This window comes from Pezoporus occidentalis, unplaced genomic scaffold (assembly GCF_034315485.1).
Source record: "Pezoporus occidentalis ecotype Australia unplaced genomic scaffold, CSIRO_AGI_Poc_V1 ctg93, whole genome shotgun sequence".
Taxonomy (NCBI): domain Eukaryota; kingdom Metazoa; phylum Chordata; class Aves; order Psittaciformes; family Psittacidae; genus Pezoporus; species Pezoporus occidentalis.
The window spans coordinates 2,536,014-2,561,658 of NW_026916294.1; the positions used below are offsets into that span (position 1 = coordinate 2,536,014).

The window sequence follows — 25,645 nt, forward strand, 5'->3', positions numbered from 1 at the left end:
GCATCTCCCAGAGGAAACACAACTGCTTGCATCTGCACAGATGGGCAGATGAGCCCAGGAGCTGCTCCGAGATCAGGAGAGCTGTCATTCTACATTACAGACTACCAAGAGCACTAGCTGGACCTGATTTAGGGTGAGCCTGATATTTCCAGCCGCAGGTAGGGACTGTAGGTGTGCCTAGGCCATTAGAGTTTTCCTTAGGGCCTTTTTTGGTGAGCCCCAGTGCATTTCCTAACAGAACTCTGACCTACTCTACGCCAAAGGACAGAAGTCAAGCAGGTCCTGGAACAAGCCTGGACCTGGGACAAGGAATGCAAGCACAGGTTAGCTAGTCCCAGGAGCCTCCTGTGACACATGGGGTGGCTAGAGCCGCATACTTCACTGCAAAGCAGTCATAGCATTAACCCCATTCCCAGGGGAGGAAAAAGAAGCAGAAAATGATGTTTAGAGCAGCCGCGCTAGATCAGACCAAGCACCCATGTAATTTTCTTTGGTACCCCTTATGTTTTTGAGTTTTGGAATCACAGGACAGCAATAAACCTGCCCACAGGATTCTAAACCATACTGATAATTCCAATTGGAACTAGCAGGCTTAGACATCAGTGCAGAAAGGACACCAAGAATTGCCTACACAAGACGAGTTCTGTTGCATTGCCCAGGATTTCATAATAAGTTCTGTAAAAACATACAGAATTAATGCCTGTTCATTTCTATGCTTTTTTTTTTAAATTGCTCTGTCCTGAGTGTAGAAACAACTAGGCAGCATAACTCTAACCGACAGCATAAATCACAACGCTGCTGCTGTCTGGCCATCAGTGCATTCGGCTGAAGGGAAGTGGCAAGATTTGCCTCTGAACAATTGGCCCTTTTTCTGGTTGTTGCTGTTGAACCCTCAGCTCCCCCTCAGATGACAGGCTTTGGAAACTATCACGCCTAGGACCTTGCAGCCTGGGAGCTAATGTGCGTGGCTGCTCTCCTGGTAGGGAATCTGACAGCTGTGGGATTACACCATGATCTTCATGTAAATCACCCCGTGTAAAAATAAGGGTGTTTCATCCAGTTTTTGGAAACAATGCAGCCCGTTTTAGCCATGATGACTGTTTGGATGGCTGAGAAGGTTTCTTGTGTCAGCCCTGTGGGTGGAAGTGTGGGCAGAGGTGGGATTACAGGGTATTGTTTCCATTGCTCCTGCCTGCAGCATAACCTCATCATGGACATCCCCTCGTGCCTGGATGCTTGGCAGAGCAGCATCCCCTATGGATCTCAGTTCAATCTCTCTGTAATGCTGATTAAATACAGCAAGCATGTGTGCTGGATCAAACCACTTCTCTTTTGATCCAGGTGGCTAGTCTTCACCAAAATCTATTCCCACACCAAATTTAGAGTCAGCATCTGCACACAGCAAACCACGTCCATCCTCCACAAACATACCCCAAGCATTCAGTGCCCTGGGGACAGCTTTTCCCCATTTTCTAAAGGACAAAATGTTCAGGTGCCAGTGGACCAGGGGAAAATAAAGGAATGCATAAAACCTGTGTTAAATATCACCAAAACTGTTGCCCCTGCCCTTTCCATAGCATCCAGCACTGCAATGGCTGCATCATCCCTCAAAGCGTTTTGCAGGCAGAAGAAATTCATGTTATTGTAGCATCAGGCAGGTTCCCATGAATTGTTGCCCTTTTATGACATTTTATGACACAATGCAAATGACATCATTACATTTTCCCAGATTCTTTTGTCTGTTTTGAAAGGCCAAACCAAAAAAATACTCACTTGAAAGAGATGTCATGGGAGAGAAGGGCAAAATCTGCCTGACTGGTTTAAAGCCTGGGTTTCCCTGGAGCTGGAAACTCTTTTTGAAGTGGAATTGCATCATGCTAGAAAACAAACACCAGGGGATTCAAAAGCCAAGACAAAGGATTGTCAAATGGAGGTCTTTTTGTGAATCCCATAAACATCAAAGTGGGCAAAAGTTATTGTCCTCTCCTGCTGTACGGCATTTCACAGCTTTATTGCATCCCCAAATATCTACCAAAAGGCACTGAGGCTAAAAAGTCAAAAACTCAGAAAGTTCTTTGGAGGGAGAGATTAATCTTGTCTACTATAACAGAGTCCTTAATTATATGATGCTTTTCTATTTTTTCCTAGCCTCTGTTGCGTTCAGTAAGGAGCTATTGAGGCAAATCTTCCTCTTCCTCTTCTCCCCATGCTGTGTCCCATATCTCAGCTACCACATGCTGTGACAGTTTGCCTTCACCAGGTCTCTCCACTGAGATTCAGGAGGATGCAGATACCCAAGGAGATCTCTGTTCTTCAGTTACAGAGGGTCACCCCATGACACTCAGCTAGCAAGGTCTTTACAGCAGGCTCTGCAGATGCTTTCTGGCAGTGCAGGGCAAAGGCTTAGCTCCATTTCAGATCCATGCTCCAGTGCTCAGATCCTTCCTCCCTGCTCTTTCCCAGCCTCTTTCTAGAGCAGGTTTATTTATCCTCAGCCTCTCACTTGCTGACTCCTCGCTTACCTTGGCTCCTTTTCTAGTCTCAGTTTTGCCCCAACATGCCTGGGCTCCCTCCATTTCCTCCAAGTTCACCATTCCTGTGCCACTGTCCTTTCTCCACTGTATACCAGTCTCTCTCTTCCCTGCCAGGTACTTGTCCCACACCACCTCCACCAGCCTTCCTAGAGGAATTCTTTGCCTGCCCCACTTAGCCTGTAACTTTGGCTTATAAAAAGAGAAATAAAAAAGTATTATTTTGGGGTGGGTTTGAGAACCTTTTCTTGGGTAACGTGGCAGGCACAGCTCAAAATAGCCTTCCCTCTATCCTCAAAGGTTCACATGGGGGATATCCTGTAAGCTGGCATCCCTTCAAGTCACTACCAATAATAGATGCAATGTATTCCCCTTCCCGTGGTGCTGCACATGGCCAGGCGTGATGGGTCTACCTTCAACACAGGAGGCTGATCCAAGTCCAGCCTTTCCCAGACCAGAGGGGTTCTTGTTTTAGCATCACCAGCCAATACTCCCACTGACTGCAAGAACTGCAGAATGAGCCCACAGGAGCTGCACAGAGCTCTGACAGGCATAGTTGGCATCCCTCAGAGCACAATGCTCTGCACTGCATATCCCAATCAATGCAAGGTCCATGATAGGTGAATGCTTAACATTTGAGGAATCTATCCCCACACAAAAGGTGAGCATTTTCTAATCTGATAATATGGTATATCTCATCCCAGAAACTTATGAAATATTGGCTTTCCAACTAATCACTTTTAACCATCTCTGTTGCTGTGAAGCAGATGTGAAGGCATCTGGCTCAACTATGCAAGCCCCCTCATCAGCTTTGAATTTACAGACAAAACATAAAAGCAGCAGTGGAAGATTAAAAGGAGCATATCACTGCAGACAATAGAATTTACTTTAAGTGACCAGATCACATCCTTTTCTCTCTCCTACCACTCAGTTTCCTCATGCAGACAGAGCAAAATAAACCCCTTGTCTCTCCAAGCACCAGTCTCATTTGCTTCTGGATCTGGCAGAATGTGGGACTCTGTAAGCAAACAGTCCACACTTTTCACCCCCTGCCCCTCCAAGACTGATTTTATTTGGCAGTTTGATTTCCAAAGCCCCACGTGTCCTCCCTGTAGTCTACATTGTCTTGGGAAAAATATACTATTTTCTTTTTGAGAAACTCATATAAGCATCTACAAAGCATCTCTGTTGCAGTGCTCTCTTGACAAGTTACCCGCTGAGAACCTGACAGCTCATAGGTTGTCAACTGCCCTAGATCCTCTGTTCGTGGTGCTGACAAGCATCATTTTGTTATTTCCTTGTCGTCTACTGCATGTCTTGGACTATTTCTTCTCAGATTGTGGGGTTTCTTGTGGGGGGAAATGGGTTTCATCCACACAGCACCTAGCACTGCTACGGTATCAGTAGGAAACAGGCACTGACGTTAGATCTCCCCAGGTTTTACATGGAAAACACTATAAGGGAACATTGCAACTCTTCATTACTGCAAAGTGACACTTCTCCATCAATATATTTCAGATTTTATGTTCAATTCCATCTGAGAGCTCACTGACACAGAGGAGCAGGTAACAAACCGCTATCTTCTTAATCTCTAACAATGCAGTGGAGCCGGCTGGCTCCCAGGAGGGAGCATTATGCGAAGCAGCTCCCACCTTACCTGAGCTTTGTTATCAGAGCTGTGTGCTGACACTGCACCTGCTGTTTCTCAAAAGTGGTAGAGGAAATCTTATAATATAACCAGCTATTACATTACAACCCATGTGGCATGTAGCAAAGAATTGCACAAAGCCCCCAGCGACAGATTGCTAAGTTATAAATAGGTGCAGGACCTACATAACTGGAGTGACTCGTAGCTGCAGAGCAGGCCTCCAAATTAATGACATTTATGAAGTTTCTTGTTACAGCTGGCTTGCTGGCTGCTGAATAACCGGTTCTGCTTCCCTCCAGCAGAGAAAGTGAGCTGGTAACAGGCACATCCAGTCAAGGCAACTTGGTGGAACATGTGCAAAGAGAGTTGAAGGCATACAGGTGGGGGAAATGATTTTATGCAAAACTCTCCACTTCCAGGGGGTGTTACATTCACACACAACCTGTATGCAATGCCACAGCTCGTATTATTTATCCACATAAAGCCATGCAAGTGAGATAGTCCCAAGAACAATGTGAACAGAGGAGTTTGACCTATTTACTCTCTCCAATTCTCATCTCATCTCCTTGCCCAAATGGTTCTGACTCCTCCTCATAAGTTAATTAAAAATAGTGATTTCTCCATGGCTTCTTAATCGTGTTTACACCAGAAATGCCCACGACCCATGTTCAGGGCATGCATTCCCTAAATCACTGCTTGAGCCTCAGCTTGGTGCCCTCCTTCAAACTCTCATGTACATTTATCACCCCCCACATGATGGCTGGGCTGGGAGAACAAACCCATCCTGTGTCTGATGGGGCATGCTGGCCAGGAAGCCACCTACTCTAATCCGCTGGCCTGTTTTCACATGAAGATTTGTTATAGACTGGGCAACAATAACACAGATTCACAGAATGGTTTGGGTTAGAAAGGACCTTAAGATCATCCAGTTCCAACCCCCTGCCATGGGCAGGAACACCTCACACTAAACCACATCACCGAAGGCTCTGCCCACCCTGGGGATTTTTTCTTTTTTGCCAGAATAACAAAACCAGAACATGTTTTAAGTACCAATATTGTCACATTTCAGAGTTTATAGTCCACTAAAATAGGGATTATTCTATGAACTGCTCCCAGTAGCCTGCAGGCTCCAACACAGAGCAGTACGGCATACGAACTGAACATTCCTTAAGCGCACTCTCTCCTCAAACAGCACACAGTGAGTAAACTAGATTAACCCTCCATTGAAAACAAACAAACAAAACCCAAAACACAACTAAACCCCCCCACTGAACTAACTTAAACCAGCTTGTGTTTGCTGTGAGACAACAGCAAGCCAGCAGATGGCTATGACAGATTAGCCAAGGAGAGGCAATCTGCACTTCTCCAAAGCTAATGCAATACAGCTTCATATTTTGGCTGAGGTTTTAACACCTTCCTAACTCCAAGGGTTTGTAAGAGCATTTTCCTTCCATGGGAGACATCCCTCAAAGCCAGTTCTCTGACTGAGGGAAATATATCTTTATTCTGTCATAGTACTGGGAAGTCTTGGATAGGATTCAGTCACATTATGCTGTTTCTATACACATTTATCTTTCTGGCTGTGGTCCATATCTTTATATTCTTACCCTGAAACACTGATTGTCAAAATAGCATGCCAAATATACTCTGGTTTCTAAGAAAGTCTTCTTTAGGTATTTAATTTTTCACATGTTACATAGGACTATAAATGGCTGAATGGCAGAGATTTCCCATATGCCATAGATATGGGCACTGGAAAAGGCCAGGACATTTTCACTGAGTATTTTGAGTTGCCTACCAATTTTGGCTGTGTCCAGCAGGCTGTGTTAGAGGAGACAGTGCAGAACTTGGCATTGCACTTAGTGAGAGTGGAGGGAAGAGCCATGCTGTGGGTATGCTTGACCAAACCAGCCCAGGAGCTGGGCATCCCAAGTCAAGTACATCAAGCCAACACTACAGGTTTTCAGAAAAGCTTAAATGCTCACTGGAGAGCTGACAGGCTAGAGTTTGCAGTGTTAATAGCATGACTAAAAATACAGCACCCCCGCCCCGGAATTCAGAAAGCATGGCATAAACTTAGGACTTTTGATTTCTACTAAAGTCAGAAGGTGTTTTATCTATAAAAACCACCTGATCTCATGAAAGTTTTCAAAGAAGTCTTCTGGCAGTTCCAAACTGTTACTGAAGTGATTTAGATTAGGTTTAGATTAGGTTTCATACAGAATGTAAGAACAGAAATACACACACAAGCCTCAAGCCTTTCCACAGAAATAGCACCCGCAGTGTCCCGTGATACATACCATCCCTCAGCAGCCTCAGCTCATTCAATTCCTGCAATATACAACAAAATTGATGGTGATCTGGGAGTGGAAACTGGGAAAATTTCACACAGAGCAATTATTGGGAAGGTTAGGATGGGGCAGACAGAGTTTTGCATCCCAACTGTCCCCACAGCCTTGCCTCGTGGCAACCAACCACATCCTGCAGTGGCTGGTCTTTTTGCTTCCCATAGCCCACTGGAGAGCAGCTCTGGGTATGCAACTGTTGGGTATACATTAGACTGGCAGAATACCTTTTAGCCTCCTCAAGGTAAGGCATAAAGCAACATTTTAGACACTGGGATTAGAAAATGTGACCCTACCTCCTGTTCTGCCACTCATCTGCTGTCTAAAGTTGGTGATTTGGCTTCCATGCTGGTGACATTTCTGTTCTCTTTTAAAAGCCCTGAATTGCTGAGAAAAGTAGCCAATGAGAGCTAGTGAGCTGCTAACTGGAACTAATGCCAGAAAGAAGTAAATATTTCTTTCATTACTGTTTGCCCTGTTGCTTTTAAGTCAACGTCATTTCACACATCTTGATTAAGATGCAAAAAGGCTGAAGTGAAACTGTTGTTTAATCTGCAGCTAATATATTTAGTGGGAAAAACTCAGCTCTTTTGGGAGTCGTTGCTGCTAACATCTCATTGCAATCTTAAGCATATAGGCCCCAGTGCACAGTATACCTCAAAAGTACAAATCTGTAATCATTTTGGCCTCAGGCAATGCCGGCTAAGAAATCTGGTAGCAAGAGCTGACAGAAGATGTCGTGCTGCTCTGTGTAGGGAGGACAACTAAAAATAAAGCAATATCAAAGCTGCAATGACTGCGTCATGCTCTTTGCACATTATTTTGATATTTCAGTGCACTGGAAGTGAGGCTTATACATTATAAATGTTATTGGGAGCAGCATGTAAATATCACAAGACAGAAACAGGTTATTAGAGAGAAAGGAAGGAATAAAGAAGATAGAGAAAAAGATCTGTGACAGCCTGGGGAAAACAGTAAGATCTGTTCTTAGCTACAACTGTGTATACAGAGAGGTTTTAATTGGAAGAAGTAGCTTTTTCTGTCAAATACAGTACTATGTTGTCATTGACATCGCAGCAACAAATACAAATATGAGTCAATGCTCTGAAATAATACAGGACAGATTAATGAGTCGTTATCTCCTACAGACCTCCACATCATGTGAGCGAACAAAGGCAACGAGCTCCTGAAGGGTCCCTCTCTAATACATGAGAAAGCTGTAGCATTGCAACCAGGATTTCAGCATGAGGATCTTGTTTTGGAGGTGTCAAACTGCCAGAACACACACCCATATTTCTGAAGTTATCAACAACAATTCAAACCATTTCCTGACTCAAAAAGGCTGTATCTTGACTCGATCTGGCAGATAACAAAGAAACACAAGACCAAAACAGAAACCAAGTGTTTACATTTTGGTACATGCAAGTGCTTGGGCTGTTCATTTTGAACATCACAACCGTACAGCCCAAACCACTGATATTACTCCACTTCCTGCCACTGTACGCAGCTGAAAATATTTGACAGTGAGATGGGGAAAAAAAGACACATAAAAACATGAGTTATCGTTAGTTAAGAGCATTTTACTAAATAACCTACAAATGAAGATTCCACATTCCCTCAAAAAAAGCCTTTGGCTTAAAGAGAAGTGAGCAACTGTACACTTGAAACAGTATAAAAACTCCAAGCTGTAACACATAGCCAAGTGAGGAAGTTGTTAACTGGTAATACAGATTTAAATAGAAGATTATAGACAGTTGAAAAATGAAACTGAATTTAGCACTAAATAAGGAGGATTGGGATTTTCCGAGGATGCTAAGAAAAGAAAACGATACAGAAACAGTGGAGTTATTAGTAGTACCAAAGAAAATACAGCAGTAGTCGATAGCTATTTCTCTGCTACAGAAAAACATTGGCTTGTTTCATTTGGTGATGAAATAACCTGCATTATAAAATAACAGGAAAAGGTTTAACGAAAGCTTACGTGGTTTCAGGTTTCAAAGACAGCTGTCCCAGGGGTTGTTTAGATCACTGAAGCTGAACTTTCAAACCTTTAAGTGTTAGGGAAGCTCCAGGAGAGTACAAGAATACATATGTGGTACCAGAGCAGTCCAATTTTGGCCAAGACAAGAGGATAACTGGTGTAAGACTTTATAACAGAGGTAATATAGTTTTTACCCTTTCGCAATAGTTTGCTTCTGGACCAGATTAACACCACCACATATCCATATGGCACATGTCAAGCAGCTTTTAATCTAGACAGCACTCAGATCTTCAGCTGCAGTAGTCACTGAGAGATCATTTCCAAACATAGGTGGGGTTTTGTGGGTTTCTGTAGGAAGCAGTCCTCCTCCGGTATTATTTACTATCTTCTGTCAGTGACCACGCAGCACAAGCAAAATCACTCTTGATCCAGGGTTACAAATGAGAGAAAGCTCTAAAGAACAGTAAGAACAGGCACTGATGCTTGGTGACCTGAATTGGTGGTGATCCAAGTACAAGAAAACAGCTCCCACTCCAGAACACCAAAGGAAGGAACCAAGGCCACACACCAAGGAACCAGCAACTGTTAAAAAAGGCTAATGTTTATGGCAATTGTCAAATCCACTGTGACCTACTGTGATCAGTATATTTAAAGCATGCAACTAGGGGAATATCAAGAAGCCAAACAACCTCTCATTTGGCTCTGTTGCAACTACTGCTGTGCTCCATTATGGTACCCACATGCTTAGAAAGCAGCTGAAAAACTGTAAAGGGATCAGTGAATAATGAAAACAGTTAATGGATGAGGGGTGTACACAGTTCAGCCTATTTAATTTAGGAAAGAGAACATTACAAATGTTTTCATCACAGTTTAATCAACAACTCGCACAACTGCCATAACTAATGGCTCTTACATTCAGCAACCAAAAACATAGCTGGAATCAAGTGACAAAAGATGCAGCTAGGCAAATTCATCCTAGAAATAGAACACACAGCAAAAGTGGAATAACTGATCATTTGGATTCTGCATCCCATAGTTTGTGATGGATATTCCCTCATCAAAAATCTTAAATTAAGAAGAAAAAAAACCAAAAAGAGGTCATCTGAAAGCTATGCTCCAGATCGGCTCTACAGTGGACTTTGTGTTATAGTTACCTCTGGGGAATTGTCTTGACCTTTGCAAGACAAGAGCTAATCACTTACATCCATATATATTCTCCAAGCAATTCTGCTTGTAACCCAAAAGTTAAAAATTGGAATCAATATAATGCCCCCAAACTTATCCTTTTAACCCATTTCTGAGGCTACTGTGCTACCCCATGGCCTCACAGTAGCTCCATATGGATATATCTTTGCACATCTGCTATGCTAATTGCTGAAAGAGTCGTTTCTTGGAAGCAGCGGATATCAACATTAGGATTCAATACATGGCTCAACTCCTCCTCAGCAATGATATCTGAAAAGGCCAGGGCAAAAAGGAAAAGGTGAACTGACACATATCATAAAATGCCTTTTCTCCCAGTCTCCAATGTTTTGAGATCAAGTGGGGCAGGTTTCTGAAAGCATGATGGGCTGCTCCCTCTGAAGACAAGGGGCAGCTGTGGGGTCCTTGTGAAACTTCAGCCTGTGGCCAGCAGTTGTACTGTGCCGTGACTAGCAGAGTTGGTCCCAGCACCTCCTGAGCTGTCCTGACCTGCTTCCCCACACCTCCATGCCCTGATGCTGGGTGCTTGTGGTAGCTTTCCTATCCATTTCCCCTGCTCTTACAGGTTTTAACTGCCAAAATGGCCACTCCCCACCTCCCCATTGCTCCCCATAAGGGTATAATAGAGCATCTAAGCTGATAGACACATTTTGAACCCTAAAACCCTCCCATTTTGCTCTGGTGCTGACAGACAAACCATGAAGGAAGAGACATTCCACTTTGATTGTGGATTTTCCCAGGAAAAAGATTTTTAAGTACAATCTTTAAGGACTAGGTATCACAGGACCAGCAAGCTGTGCACCTGAAAGCCAGGCTCTGTATTAACCTGTTTGTTGTAGCCTGGCCACACTTAGTCTGTTTAATCCAGCAGAAATGGTAACATCCGGGAAATTAAGACAATAAAACTTCCTCCTTTCTGTTCCTGAGATAGGCTGCGGTTTGTGCTGAGACATCTCCTTTCCTCCAGAGGGAATCTAGCATGCCAAAGCCCAAACTGGCTCTGCTGTGCCAGTCTATCAAACTCAGGTCCTGCTCCCTCAACAAACCTCTAAGATAGGATATCTTCTTTTCTTTGGTACCTGAAAGAGAGACCTAAAGCTCACCTGAGACATAAAACACACTCAGGGCATTTCTGAGAGTTAAAGGCAAGCCCAGGGTTGCTGGGAATGATGCTCTGCCTCCTCCTCGGCTCCGATGAGCCAAACACTTGGCTCTCCAGCCAGCTGAACTCATCCTGTTGTACAATGCTCAGATCTTTCCCCAGGGTGAACTGCAGAGGAAGAACTGCTGCCTGCTGGGGGGAATTGGGGCTCCCTAAACTCAAGCTGGGATAAAGGAACCGAGGGAAAACTCCAGGAGCCTCCTGCCAGCTGCATCACTCACTCATAGCATTTCCACAAATAAGCCATTAACACTTTGTGTCTCGCTTTAGTCACCTCTGAAATACAAGTAGAAGGTACTGTAAGGCAAAATGAAAAGCATACATCAAAATGCCTAAGGTTCTCTGACATTCAAGTTAACTAAGCACAATACACTCCCAGTTTGCCCCTGTCTACACAATGCTATGCCCAATTCAAGGACTCTCAGAGAGAAGTTACTGCAGAACTCTTTTACCACTGACTGCCTTGGTCACTGTAGTGTCAGTAAGTCAAAGTTAAGCATGAAATATTCAAGCAAATATCTTGGAGACAACAGCCTCTTTAAAACATCAACAGCAAAGCAGGTCATGATAAAAAACACAGGAAGATAAATCTTCATTAAAAGGGTTGTTCTATAGCAAAAAGTCAGAGATAAGTGGCCTGGCAGAGAGGTGGGAGGGAAGATCATGCCATTCTCTGAAAGATAAGCATGAGATGAAGTAAAAAGCTCTGGGACTGCCCATAAGACTACAGCCTTACTTCTGAAGGAACTGAGGCTTGCAAATGTCTTTATTAATGTCTCTGATCTATCATATTCCTCAGTGCAATGATGAAAAGAGCAATTTGATTTTGAAGCTTGAGAAAATAGTGTAGATGTTCATCAAACCTTATCCATAATTGCTGCTGTCTTTAACTGTGGTTATTCTAATGAATAGTGAATAAACTACCTTGCAGTAGGAAAAGAGCACATTTCAGGTGGATTGACCCTGAGAAAGGTACTTTGAAATGAGGGTAATTCAGCAATCCCAGCCAGGCAATGCCTGGATTCAGGTTAGAGTCAAGAACCAGAATACACACCAAAAGAAAATGAGTAAGTGACCACCTCTCCTTCAAAAGTTCCACAAGTGAATTGCCAAGACAATGTTCCAGCTGTCATTCCACTGTTAAGGATTTGTCCATGGCAAATTTGTCCACATCTCTTTGTCCACGGCAGCCTCATGTCCCAGCCACAGTTTGCACCTTTTGGTCTGATTCTCTGCTGACCCCAGCATTTGTCTTTGAGTTGCTACAAAAAAAATAGGACAATAAAGCTCCTGTATAACTGCAATCAGTTAAATAATAAATAAAATTGTCAGTATTACTACTTGCCTCTAAAGGGATAGTTGGAGATCTTAAACATCAAGGCTTGGCTGGCAGGAAAAACAATCTAGTGAGGAAGACTCTAACTGCTTTATTTCTATGTGTTGAAGGGAGAGCAGTGTCTTTGGAGGCAGTCTAAGAAGTGTTCACTGATACATGTATGACTCACTGCGATTGTAGGTCATGTATGGACAGTCTGAATGTCAAGGGTAAAGGTTTCATGTTTACACCTACCCTACTGCATAAAAAGCTCCTTGAACAGTGTAAACACATGGGAAGGGACAGTGTACAAGTGACTGATGATCTTTTCTTGCCCTATCAATTCAAGATCTTAAATCATGGGTTGTTTTTTTCCTTGGTAAATACATATACCTATGTATTTTATGTGCCCAAGCATGCTGTTTCTTCTTAGCATATTGAATGACTGCCATTCAATCACTGGGAGTGATTTACCATGACAGACCAGGCAGACAGCTCTGTAGCCTGAAGAGAAAGACTCTCATCTGAAGCTTGGGATTCCAGTTCTCATCTTACAGTGATGCTTCTGCTGTGATTTGGGAAATGAGGAAGAGCTCTATTATTTTCTAATAGACTTTGAAGCCCAACATAACAAAAGATGACTATGAGCAGAACTTTTCTCCGAGTGTTTGTGGAGGCCCTCTCCCTGTTCTTGCTGCAGAACCAGAACAGCCACTGCCATATTTGATATCCATTAAATATCCTCTGATAGTTCAAGTGAATTAAGTGCCATTTGGGCAAATGGCAAATACAGCAGTCAGAAGAAAGGAAAAAAAAAATGAAGCATGCATCTTTATATAAAGCTTCATTTAACATCCTTTGAAATCAATGTAAACCCTTGCATTGACGTCAGTGAGCTTTCAGTCAGACTCATACCACTGTAAATGCAAATTCAAGCTTTCCAGTAGTAGAACTCGTGTAATAAAACACATTTTTGATGTATTGAACAGCGCAATCAGACTTCCCTTTGATCATCCACAGCAATCATCTTCTGTGGGTTTTAAAGTGTGTTACAAAGGGAGGCGAGCATCATCAGCCTCAATTTACAAGCGACAAAGAAGAGGCAGAAGGAGACGAAATGATTAGCAAAGGCTGCCTAATACAATCAGGTGAGATTATAGCACATGCTTCCCAACACCAAACTGGGCTCTTATCTAATAAGTCAAACTGATAGAGGACGTAGTTTGTTACCAAGATATCAAAACAATCCTTCCTCTTTATCTTCCTAGGCAGAGCTTTCAGAAAGCATGAGCTCAAAAAGCTTCAGGCACAAATCCCAGTCAATTTGGAGATTAAAAAAAACCCCAGCCAACCAAGCGAAAAAAAACACCCCCAAAAGTCATAAACAATAATGAAATGGTTCAAAGTCCCTATAAAAACCTCATGTGACCTCTGCATGATTCAAAATCAGACCCAGGTCCACAGTGAAATTTGACATATGAGGCTTGCATTTAACTCAGCGAATATTCATGGGAGCTATTATATGTGTATCCCCTGGTTGTTTTCTCCTCCTAATAAGATGACGTCTTCCAGGACATACCACTGTGTCCTTTCTTGCTGAATGGGTCATCTCCATGCCTCATCATAGGTTCTCCCAAGAGGAGCTGGGCCTCCCATTCCAGTCATCTGGCACTGTAGGGCAGCTGCAGCTCCAACTCCCATGCAGAGGTTAACCAGAAGTCAGAGAAGGCAACAGCTATGTGCATATTAGAGCCCTGCCCAGCTGGAGTGTCTCCCCCTCCCAGTTGCTCCTCTGTGGGCTTGCCTTCATGGTGCTCCTACCTTTTGGGCACCTAAAACCTGCCATTGGGCTAGTCAGTGATGGCACTGCGCAGCACCCCAGGGCCCTGCATGCCCTCAGAGATGGAGGGGGGGAAGAAACAAAAAAGAAACGTGAAAATTCAGTTTCATAGTTGAAATTTTTCACATCGCGGTGGTCAGGTATAACCCCATCTGCTGACCTTCCAGTGCACAGGTGTAAAAGGAAGAAAGTCTGACCAAGCAATCACAGAATTATTCAGTCTTCAATCAAAAATAAATCAGCTTCATTCAGACAAAGCACCTGTCTAACGTCTTGCACAATTTCCCCTGCTCAAAAGCTGTCTTGCACCACTGACAGTGATTTCCAAGTAGTTTGTTTTCCCTAAATTTCAATGGACAGCATGAAGACAGCAACATCAGATTGCTTGCCAGAAACCCTCATCATTCAAGCAAGGAAAAGCCTGATTAATTAATCAGTCTTTAAGCACAGAGGAGGAAAGGCAAGTGGAGATACAGAGCCACTCCAAAGGAGACTCTGTAAGGAGATGCTATTTTGGATATAAAAGATAGGCTCGCAGCACAGTGTTCAAAGTCAGAAGGGCTTAAAAACTGTCATCTATTCCTGTTAGTAGAGCAGTCACAGTTAGGAGCCTGCTGCTCCCTGTGCATCAGCAGCAAGCCTATTTCTGTAAGGTGCCAAGTGTTGATGCATACAGAATCACAGTGTTAATACATAAAGAATCACAGCGTGCAGCCTGTAAACAGGCAGACAATACCGGCGAGCTGGGGACACAAACACACACATGCTTCACCCCCTCTCCAAGAAGAGTGGGAAACACCATGCACTCTACTACCCAAACCATGCATTCAGAGGTGCCTCCACAAGTCAGATCTGAAGCTGCCAGATAAATGTCCTCTCGAATGCACCTGTGCACATCAATGTGACATCCTGTGGCAGGTTCAATTAGTCTCAAGCACTCGCTCTCACCTATGCGTCCCCCTTGTAGTACCACAGCTTGTGTCCTTCCCCCCTTTCCCACCCCAGGAGAACAGCAGTGCACATCACATCACCTTGTAATATTTCACACATACATCCAGAAACAGTAGTGCATTTTTCTCTGTCATAGGACATACAACACAGAGGCAAGCTGCTGTTCCAGACCCCTCTGCTGTTATGTTTAATCTTAAAATCTGGTCCCTCATCTTACATATTTCCCATTCATCCAAAGGGCCACAAGCAATAGCTTTCCTCTGTGTCAGAGGAAAAACTTCCTTTAGGTTTTTGAGATGTGCCTTGCCCCAGAGGAGGTCTCAGGTGGCTTGGAGACCTGGCTGAAATAGCTGAGGATCCTTTATGCAGATGGAATTTAAGATAGCACAGCATGGTTGACTAGGTCTTTCCTAAGAAGGTTACCATCTTAAACTACTGTAGAGGCTGTTGAGATGTAGCTGGTGAGCTAACAAAGTCTGGGGAGCAGGGCTGTGTCCCTTCCTCTCTGGGTGGTGGTGACAGGGCATGTTCACACCTCACAGATGGACAGTTTTTCCATTAAATATAAAAGGCACCTGTATTAATTTGCAGCAGCACTTTCATAAGAGCTGCCTGCAGCAATAGTAGGACTGTGTCTCCACTGAATTTACCATCCATACACAACATTCGTCTCCTGGGACTCATTAAGGGGGCTAGGGACAGACAGGGCTGAGACCCCAGTTCTTGATGGCTAGGTGGGAAAAGGAGCTTTTCCTACTTGAAAGGCTCAAGAATTGCTGCCATTATGTGTGTGATTTAAGGCTAGGAAAAACTGCATCCCCTCAGTAAATGTACTTGGACTAGATTCTATGTATATAAACACAGAAAACCCTTACTCATTCTTATGTCACTAATCCACATACCTCATAATTTGCACAGGGTGGGGGAGGAGAGGAAAATCAGCACACTGCTGCTTGCCAGCCAAAACATAATGCTGATTTCTCACTGCTCAGATTTCATTAACTTTCTACAAGACAACAGCAGAATATTTACTAATACACACAAAGCCACACACAGACCCCCACAGGTATTTATTGCCTTTGCTCTTCTATACCTACTATATATAATTAGATGTCTAGGCAGAGGCACAGCACTTTTTGGCATGCTACATTTTAATGGCAGGAGTGAAATGAAAGTATGCCAGTAGCTGTTATTTGGGGGCACCATCCCTCTAATTCCTGTACAGTTGAAGCCCAAACATTTTACAGATCAGCATGTAATCTCTTAATGTATTTTCAGGGCAAGTCAATCTTTCTCTGCATCCTTGTGCCTTCTCCGCTGTTGGAAAGACAGCATAGTCATTACCTCCTTCCTCTGCTTTTCCATCCTTCCCTCTACCCACAAACACTCCAGAGGCATTGAGTAATTCTGTCACTGCTTCATCACAGCTGCCTCCTTATCCCCTGTGACAGTGCACCTTTAAATGAGAGCAAATAATGAAAGAGCATGTTTGAGGAGGTGAAGGAGCCTGAATGCAGAGCATAGTGTCCCTTGACCAGTAGGAATACATACACACCGAGCCCCACATGTCCCAACGCACGTCAGATCAACTGAGCCAGACTCAGGGACTTGGTAAGCTTCCACTTCATGAAGCAATGGATGTGCTTTAATCACCCTTTGGCAGTACCCAAAAGAGCATCCGCATAAGCAGAAAAAGAGAATTAATTAGTTACTAAACCTTTCCCAGGAACCACATTACCCTCAGACTTAATGATCTCATCTTCTGGTTGCTGGCTTTGGGGTTCTTAACAACCTCCGATTCTCCTGGTCTTCTCTCCCTGGGAACGCTGCCTTTTGTCATACACAGGCACATAATTGTTAAGGCCAAATGGTAACATCCACTCTGCTCAAAGTTATTGCTCCACAAGTACACCATCAAGTTAGGAAGAGTCCCAGTACCTCCAAATCTGCCTCATTCCTCCTTAATTGGGCTCTACAAGACTTTACCACTGCAGACAGCATGAAAGAACCGAACAAACACATCCACTGAACAAGCCACACCAGAATCATTTACCAAAATGTTTCTGTGTGTTCTTTCACCGGGAAATTTTGCTGCCAAGTACCTTGTGGAAAGGAAAAGAAGATGTCCTGACCTAACTGCCCCAGCAAGTTGTGTCTAGTAGGAGAGTCTCCCTGCCTCTTCAGCAAGGAGCATCCAACCACCCAAATTTGGCTCTAGCGATCTCCCTCAACCAGCATCGATCTCACCCTACCCAGCAGTGGGAAATGGCCCATACCATCAGTCCTGATAGGTCCTCTTCGCAGCAGCACTTCCACACAATGTGGACATCACCATACTCATGCCAAGGAGCCAGAGGCAACCACAGCATTTCAGTTAGTAACCACACTGCTCTGCTGCCAAGAACAGAAAGATCTCCTCCCTGCAAGGAAAGGGGAAGAGGAACACGAGGATTCCTCACTCTGTGGTCATGCTCTGTTGTAACCCTCCAGGAAAACACAGTATAAGCTCAGGGGAGCTTCAGCCTGCATGTTTACCTGTTTAGTCTCTGCAAAGCTGGGGAAAATGTGGATTCGGGATGAAAGCTTGCAGGAACATGACCAGTGCTCACAGCTCTGCCTAGCCACAGCCACAGCCTCATCTTCTGGAAGAGAATCATAGAGTGGTTTGGATTGGAAGGGACCTTCAAAGCTCATCCAGTCCAACCAGCCTGCAATAAGCACGGACATTTCAACTAGGTCAGGTTGCCCAGAACCACATCCAGCCTGGCCTTGAATGTCTCCGAGAGTCATTCTGGAGACCATCCTGGGAAAACAGCTCATTGTTTCCTGTAAATAAGCCACTGGTGTCTAATCAAAGCCCAAACGCTTATGAATTGCCCACATCTTTCTGTCAGGTAGCTCTAAGACAGCTGTTTCATTACAGCTGCTGCTTCAGCCACCTCTATCAGAGCACGCATGGAAACTATCACCAAGTTTCATGGGTTTCAGCCATTCTACAAGTCACACTCTCCTGCAATTACTGCCATTTTATGACTTTTAATTGCGATGTTTTGATCCTATTACATCTAATTAAATATGATTTTATGATGAGTCTGTACTTTGCACTAGTCGCTGGCTGCTTTTTATTTGACATCCAGTATTTAACGCATTTTAGTTCCCATTTAATGTCTGCTTTACTCCAAGTTCATGCCACATTTATAATGAAAGGCTGGATTGCCATATGCCCTTGGGACTCCCAGCCTGTAGGCTTGGGGAATGCAGCTGCCTGAGAACAGAGGCACATCTCGCCATCCTTGTGTCACTGAGGTTCAGGTCAGGAATGTCTGCAAGCCTGCCACAGGGACACAAGCACATGGCAACACAGACTTCAGTAACTCAGTACTGGCACTTCATACGTGCATAAAACAGTATCTCACTTCCCCTGAGCACCTCCCTTTATAAGGGAAAGCATCAGGAATGTCAGGATCTCCTGGGAACACATACTTCAGAATGAACTAGAACAGTTATCCCAGTATTTGGTGCATTTTCAGGCAAGGTGAATATGTCCCAGGCTCCAGACCATTTCCAAGTCACTTTCTAAGCACCGCATAAGAATTGTTATCAACCCATTATTTCTTCTGACGGAAATTCTCATTTCCAACTGCCTATTTCTACCCTTTCCCACCAGTTAGAAAATGCTGCTTCTTGTGCAATCCCAGTCCTAACCTATGTCCTCTTAACCAAGTCCCCCCTTCATGATCAACCAGGGACAGATGAGGACAGAGGACCATGGTAAGCTTATTATTCAAAAAAGCTACATCTTTATTTAAATGTCTTAGATGTGCTTAGTTCAAGTTATTTACTCCAACTCTTTCTCACCCCTAATGTTATGCCACGCAGAAACACGATTCAGCCCTGGCTGCCAGCAATTACTATGGCACAAGTTTGCTTCAGGATTTATGAAACTATAGATTCTGGCAGCAGATTTGTTTGTTATTTTTATGGAACATTTATAGACTGCAAATGATGACTGAGGGTGAGAGTGCAAGAGTGGTACTGCTGAAGAACTTCCTCCAGGTTGGCAGTAGCACAATATTACTTTACAATAAACAAAAGGAAAGGTAGCTCAGTTTCCCTGCCCACGCACACAGCCCAAGAACAACACCACCTTTAAATCAAAACTCTGCAGGCTGATCCAACACTCATTAAACTGCTTACATTTATATATATACACATATAAAAAGCAGCATATTTTTAACGGAGGACTGTAGGTTCCAGCTTACAGTTGGATTTTACTGATGTTGAAATCCATTCGTAACTAACTGTGAGGGTGGTGAGGCACTGGCACAGGCTGCCCAAAGAAGTGGTGAATGCTCCATCCCTGGCAGTGCTCAATGCCAGGTTGGACAGAGCCTTGGGTGGCATGGTCTAGTGTGAAGCATCCCTGCCCATGGCAGGAAGTTGGAACTGGATGATCTTAAGGTCCTTTCCAACCCAAACCATTTTATGATTCTATGAACTGACTCATTTCATATATGCCACAGATATCTCAGCTTTTGGAAACTACCTGGCTGGACTGGGTATGATAGGTGACCTAATATAGATGGACTTACCCCATCATCCTTCTGTTGAGCCACCCAAAGCTACAGAGTTAACACTCAAACTCAAAGCCAAATTACTTTCTCAAGTATAAACTTCAAGACCATGACATGCATTAAGAAGGGGGGGGATAACAAGAACATGGTGCTTCAGAAACTGAGTTTGTCAGGTCAGAGTAGCTCAGAAGCAAGGAACAAGGTTTCTTTCTTTCAAACTTAGAAGTTAGGTTATTCACTGGGATTTCAAATCCCAGTGTTGCTATCAGGATTGCAATGCAGTAAGGATACAAAAACCTCAACACAATTAAGGTAAAAAAATGTTGTAAAGTACATTAATAGAATAGCTGCATTAAATAATTATCCCCTTATTGGCATTCAAAAAGAAATGCTTTAAAGGATTACTGAACAAGCTTGAAATACAAATGGTCAATCAGCCAGCTCGTATGTGGTTAGGATGACAGAAAGCAGCCTAACTAATTGTTTGTGGAGGGTTATTCAACCTCAGGGTCAGTCAAGGAGAAGATGATGAAGGGGCAAAGCTGAGCAAGAGCAAAACTAACAGCATGAACTACCAGTAGAGGGAAAAACATGCTATCAGTGGATTGAGCTTAGTTGGATTGGACCATGTTCACCACCATCCATGAAATCAGGGACTAAGTAACCAAGGGACAAAAAACTGGTGTTAAACATGACAAGGCTTAGAAATCTGGGTTTATAAGTAGCCACTTCCAAATAGATGCACAGATTCTGGCTTGAACTCCCAAAATCAGTGAGTAATTTTACAAGCATGGGTACAGAGAGGCAGACTTGTTTCGTAATCACTCCAACGTTGCGGGTTTGATAACCAGACTGGAATCTGAACTTTCAACGTTTTTTTTCTGGGTTAGAGTGGGGCTGCTAAGGAAGAAGAATGACCACCTTTTCTGGGAAATACTGCATTCTGTCTGGAACAGGGCAACCGAGAGGTCAAAACTTCATAAGGAGGGGAATCTACAGGGGAAAAAAGAAAGAAAAATGATCTTTTTCTTCCAAATTTCATCTCTAAATTTCCATTTACAGAACACAGCCAGAACCTGAGAAGAAGAGCAATAGGAGTTGTGCAGAAGGAGCATTAAAGCTTCCTTTAGCAAAGGAATAGGCAGAGTTCATTTTTGAGATCAGCAGTTTGAGAGGGTTCCACTTTGCTTCACCTTGGAAGCTTTGGGGACTTCAGCCCTCAGGCAGTAAAAAGTAAAATAAAATACAGGTTTACAAACTCATCAGTCACCTGGACTTTGATATAGGATGTGGAAGCACCAGGCTGTCTTTCTAGCTACATCACTTCCCACCACCGAGTCTCAGGGAGGTGAGAAACCATGTCTCTTGGACGGAGTCTTGGGTGACATGGTTTAGTGTGAGGCATCCCTGCCCATAGCAGGGGGTTGCAACTGGATGATCTTAAGGTCCTTTCCAACCCAAACCATTCTGTGGTTCTCCTGGGGAGCTGAGGATGCCCATGCTCCCTTCACTGGGTCACCAGCACATGAGGTGTCCCACATCTTCCATCTTCCTGGTTCCTGAACTCATGTTTGCTCAGCTATGCCATGCTGAATACTAGACAAGTGCTAACTGGGGTCTTCAAGAAACCACTCACGTCTTTCCTGAGGCTGCTGTTCAATGTTCACGTGCAGAAAATGCCACGGCACAAACATTGTGTGAGTCTTAATTTACTCAAACTGCTAATTGCAAGGGTGCTTTTGAGGAAATCAGATTGCTAATGCTGTGTTCACAGGTCTGTAAACACTTCGGTAATGGCTTTTGAAAAAATGCTGTAAACTGCTATAAAGGAGATCCAAGTTTCATCCACGTGAAACTGAAACTGTACAAACAAGACACAAAATTCTGAAATTTATATCTTAATAGGGAAATGTTGCTGGGAAATTATTTTAAATGATACCTTTTACCTCATCAGTGGAATTATATGTATGAAATGAAACAAATGTCCCTGGCAGCTATCCTGCAAACAACATGCAGATGCTTTCTAAAGGAATAAGAGGTAAATTACCAACTAAAGAATATATACCTGAGTTATCAAGATATGAAAATCCCTTTTGGGCATACTTTGCTTGCTTCTAACTCTACCTTAGATAGCAGCTTCTCCACAGGACTGTTTTCATCATAATTATGAACCATTTTCCTCTTTTCAGAACATTTTTAGTTGATTTTCTTATATTGTATTGCAAGTCTTTGTACCAGCTTTTACTGCTTGTTCTCTTTCATCACAGAGAAACAAACTTCAGCATGCTTCTTGCTTGCTTTCACAATTTCCTTGGCTATGTTAAACAAGCCTCGTTTAATGTAGCATTAATCATCCCTAATGAACACCTAAACCCTTTTGCTGCCTCTCTTCATGGGATAATTTTGCACAAAGGCATGGGGGGGTCATACAGCTGGAAAGATGACAGGAACAATTTCCCCCCAAGTTGAATTAAATGCTCTGAATTACGAAGTCATGTGTTGCCTTTAGCCTGGTATTCAGGAGTGCCTTGATTTCTTACTAGCATCTTGCAATATGAGGAATATGCTTTCGTCCAAGCTCAGAACAAGCACGACACTTGAGGCACAAAGCTGTTGGCATGGCCAAGCACTAGGAAAGAGCTGAACAAGTCAACCATGAGCAATCAATTGGCTTTCAAGCACACGAACTTTGATACTCCCTACATCTTGAATTGCTCTTTGGCAAATCAAAGCACTACATTGACTTCAGTTGCATAATACTCTTTCACAAACATATTAATGTTCCTGCTCTCGTTAATAAGCATTCCTATCCCCTGACCACATGTAGCACCAAGTGCTCTTCAAGTGCTCTCGGGGTGAATCCAGAGAAGTGCACCAGCATTTACTCCTTAGGCCACAGCTCCTCTTTGACAGCCTCCAACCTTACGACTTCCATCCAAGCTTCCTGTGAGGAGCCCTGAGAGGTAAACCATTCCCTCCATCATTTTACAGGCAAAAATGCTGAGGATGAGCATATAAATGCCTGCCTGCCCGGAAAGAGGACCAGAAACCAGGAAACCATCCCTGACATAGTTGTCATGGCATTGCTCCAGCCACAGCACCAACCTCAGCAGCATGGTTTGTTCTCGATGTTAGCTTAGACTCAACAGTTTCCAGGGGTCCCATCTGGGCTCCCTCATGTGGAGACCCAACACTGAATGGCCAGCCCAAACACATGCCCGAGTGCATAGCAAAGGAGGAGTTGCACTTCCCAAGGCTACAGATTAAAGCCCTAATAAGGCTGCCTTCTGCTTCTTTCAGCCCATCAACTGAAGGCTTTTCCCAGTAAAGATAGCTGAGTGCTTCTAGTCTGAGTGTTCCAAAGGGGATCAGGCAAACAAACATTAGGAAGGAAGAAAAGAAAGAAGAGAAACACTGGCATAGAGTATGTTGTTGGAAACTGCCATGTAGAAGGAAAGCTCCACTTCCCTCTGAAGGCTGAAGAGACTGAAGTAGTAGTTTGGGAAAGCTTTAAACTTTGGGGGTCCTCTATAAGTCAATATTTTTTAAGATCTTTCATGAGTGTAAGAATATATCATTATTCTCTTTATAGAGAATTTCACCTTCACGGTAAGACTCAGCTCAGGGATACGCGTCTATTTGGTCACCCCTCTGCAGCCATATAGTCAATACATTGTCAACCCTCCAGGCAAGACACAGAAGTCTTGCAAGTTTTATCAGCCACTGATACAGACCTTTCTTTGTCAACCATAACCCCCATAAAGCCTGGATTAGCACTAGCATGACCAGGAGTCCATGCTGCAGAACGAACAGCCTAAAGACAGTACAAACAGGGTACAGGAGCATCTTTCTGTGGTCTCTCTCTCACGAGGGCCAGGCCGGACTCTTCTTCTACCTGGCTCCAACCATGAGTGAACTCTTGGACTCATCTGGAAGAGCAGGAGACACATTAAAGGATGTCAGCACAATGACTGATATCATTAAAAGGTCTGTGTTACACTCATGATGCAGGTAGTGGAGGTGCTGTGCACCAGTGGTCCCACCAGTGACCCACACCGACCATGGGGAAGCACCTCCACAGCCTGAAGGTGCTTCAAAGTCTTTAAATCAAACAAAGCAAAGCTCCTCTCTCTGCTCACGTTTACTACTTGGGACTATTATCCACCAGGAAATATTGACATTCCTTATTGGAAGAAATGCCATCATGTCAAAACCTGCCTGAACTGAGCCATTTATAAAAACAGTTCACTTACAGATGACCCAAAAGTTGTGACTGAAGTCAAAGCATTTCTTTACAACAACAATTTGATTTCACTTCAGATATGCATTCAGAAGATGAAGTCCTTGTTTGGGGTGAGCAGTTGAATGATTTCATGGCTAAAATGCTTGAAGTGACACGCTCTGACCTTATCAAAAGGGTTTCTTTCCAGTTGTTTTCTAAACAAAAACCTTATTAGGATTATGCCTTCCCTGCAATGCCTTGATGTTAATTAATCGTTTTCCTAATGAAAACTAAATTATTTTCATTTTCCCAATACATAAAATCAAAACATCTCATTCTTAAATTCTCAAGTCTGTTCAAGTTAAAAGAGAATTACCTAAGAATGCAGCAGACACGGAGTAAATCAGCTTCAGATGAGCGCAAAAGGGTGCTTGACACCCACCCAGCATGGAAAATTTTAGCCCCAGATAGCTCAAGTTCAGTCAAGTTACAAGGAACTGAAACCTGAGCCTTCTCACAGTCAGTGCAAGGAAACCACAGTGAGACTAACAGAGCCAGCAGGGCAATGACAAAGTGCCCGGGTCCCCTCCATGAGGCAGCAGAATTTAACCTTCACGGTGAAAGGGCTGCAAGGGGTTTAAAGGTGGGTAAAGCTGCCAATGGGCTGGACGTCCAGCCTCATCTCCCAGCATTAGGATGCCATTGGACCCAACCAGCACCAGGATGCATCCCTGAGGAGATGAGGACTCCAGAAGGATCTCAAACCCTTGGGGGGTCACACAATGCCTCTGTTGTCTTCTGCAGGTATCCTACATCAACCCAGCCCTTCCTGCCACCCAGAGTGGGGACTAAAGGGGGCTTTTAGACATGTAGAAACCCCCCATGTCACTGTTTGCCGCTCTCTGAGCCAGGGCAATAACACCTGAAGGAAAATTGTTGTTTTGCTCCAGCCCAGTTCCCAGGACCCATCTCTTTCCCTAGTCAGCAACTCACCTCAAGAGGTCCAGCTACCCACTGCCAGAGGTGGTGTTCCTGATTCCTCACCACTCAGCAGAGACCCACCATCATCACTCAAACTGAGCCAAGGAGGGACGCACTCTTGCACTCAGTTCTCCCTGTGTGCCATCCTCTGCTTCTGAGCATCTGCCACATGTGGTCCTTTTCACCAACATGGTTATGCCTTTTCCACCATACAACAATCATTAAAAGCCTGATTTATTTTACCTTAAAGGTGAAAAAGGAAGGAAAGTGAAATACCATCTCCAGCTGAAACAGAAAGGCAAGGCATCATTATTCTGTGGGTGTAACCCATGTGCTGGGAGTGCTACTGAAGGCATCTGGCAAACAGAAACACAGAACAGGAGAGGTTAAGGAAGCAAACATACCATGGTATATTTCCTTGGGATCTTTGGATGATGCAGAAATCCTTTTGCCCAGTTTCCCCATACATGACCCTTACACTCTGACAGATGGCACTAAGTCATGGCTCCTCTGCTTCCTCATGTACCATGTGCGGTCACCCTAGCGAAAGCAAGGCAAAGGTAGCAGGAGTTTATTTCCTTATTCCCCAGTGGTTTATCCAGCCATATCTCAGGAATTCAGCTGGGAAGGACATGAGGTCTGGTGTAACCTGAATTGGATGGCTTGCAAGAAGCAGCTCTTTGTAAGGTGGTGAATGGGAAAGGGCTCTGCAGAAGCCTGCTTTGAACCAGGCTGCGACATTCCCACCAGGTCCACATCAGGGTATGCTCTAAGATGCTGCTGCCTAGCCATTCAGCCTTCAAAGCCAATAGGATACACACAGTTAAAATGAAAAGAATAGAGATGGAGAAAACATTCCTAGCTTTCAAAGTGTCCCAAAACCAAATCTCCT

At 43.8% G+C, this 25,645-nt stretch overlaps 1 long non-coding RNA gene across 2 annotated transcripts in view; it reads right to left on the reverse strand.

Annotated features, from left to right (window-relative positions):
• The window catches only part of LOC134157106 (uncharacterized), a 180,367-nt gene that overhangs the window by 149,509 nt on the left and 5,213 nt on the right, over positions 1–25,645 (reverse strand). For both annotated transcript variants that reach the window (XR_009962183.1, XR_009962184.1), the window contains exon 2: positions 12,660–12,753. This is a non-coding gene — a long non-coding RNA (uncharacterized LOC134157106). The remainder of the gene's footprint in view (positions 1–12,659; positions 12,754–25,645) is intronic.